This window comes from Cajanus cajan, chromosome 4, assembly GCF_000230855.2.
Source record: "Cajanus cajan strain Asha chromosome 4, NIPB_CcT2T_4, whole genome shotgun sequence".
NCBI lineage: Eukaryota > Viridiplantae > Streptophyta > Magnoliopsida > Fabales > Fabaceae > Cajanus > Cajanus cajan.
This window is the reverse complement of record NC_138520.1, coordinates 7,741,531-7,742,772: the sequence shown is the minus strand read 5'-3', so window position 1 is coordinate 7,742,772 and position 1,242 is coordinate 7,741,531.

The window sequence follows — 1,242 nt, the reverse complement described above, 5'->3', positions numbered from 1 at the left end:
ATAAAAATGCATAAAGTTGAAGAAAAAAGTCTTTTTTTATTTTTCAGTTAAAATCTTTCACACTAAAATTTACCAATATTTAAAATGGTATTACTATTAACACTAAATATGAAAATGTTAATACAAAAAATATTACCAATATTTATATATAGTAGTATAAAATTTCCAATAATAAAAACATCAAAGTATCTTGAAATAATTCAAATAATAAATATATATCAACTAAACATAATTTTACTATCATAATAATTTAAGAGTTTAAAGATATAATCAAATATTAAAATTTTAATATATAAAAAATTAATTAGAAAAGTCTGCTAATAACTAGTCCGGAAGCCTATGGATTAAGTCCGTAAAATCCATAAATTTCATGGACTGAATTCAAAAATTAAACATCAGTGTACACATTTGATAAAAAAAAAAAAAAAAAAAAAAAAAGATTCATTATTTGTGAGGTTTGTAGGTTTACGGGGACCTAGTCCATCTATCCACTACAACTTATCGATCATTACGTACTCTTTGTATTATTACATGAAAAACATAAATCAATGTTAGCTAAAAGTTGATGTTAACTATTATTATTTTTCAGTCAAGTGATAACTTTGAGGTTGTCTTTACGGTTGATCTTGAAATTTTATGAACTCTACACAAAATGATGAATAAGGTCCTAGTATATAAATATTTTCTTTGCTTGCTGTATATACATAAATATTTAAAATATAAACATATATAAAAATAGATACATAATTTAACTAAAAGTAACCTATTTTAACACATTAAACAAATAATATATTTAACAAATTTCAACTAGATGTATCATATTCATTTTACTTCTATATAATCATCTTTCATCGACAAAATATTATTAGATACTTAGCAGCTCACATTAACATTCATGCAATTTGAATGTGTTTACAAACCATACACATTTGAGAGATTTACCAAAACTTGATGAGTGAAATTAGTTCTATAAATTTGAAGCAGCGGACTACCTAATACACGTTCAAGTAATAGCATAGCTATGCTAATACGGTGCACAAAATTGTCAATGAGCTAATAGCTCAAGTGACATTGGTCTCAATTAATGTCTGGGGCAAAGGTGTGAGCATCACGGGTTCAATTTCCCACTGTCAATCCAATAGTCCCCACTTATTGTTAGCTTCACTGTTGTAAAGGATGGCCCAATGAACCGAATTCACACTATTGAGGGAGGTTTGGAAAGGATCAAGTGAATGAAACCCT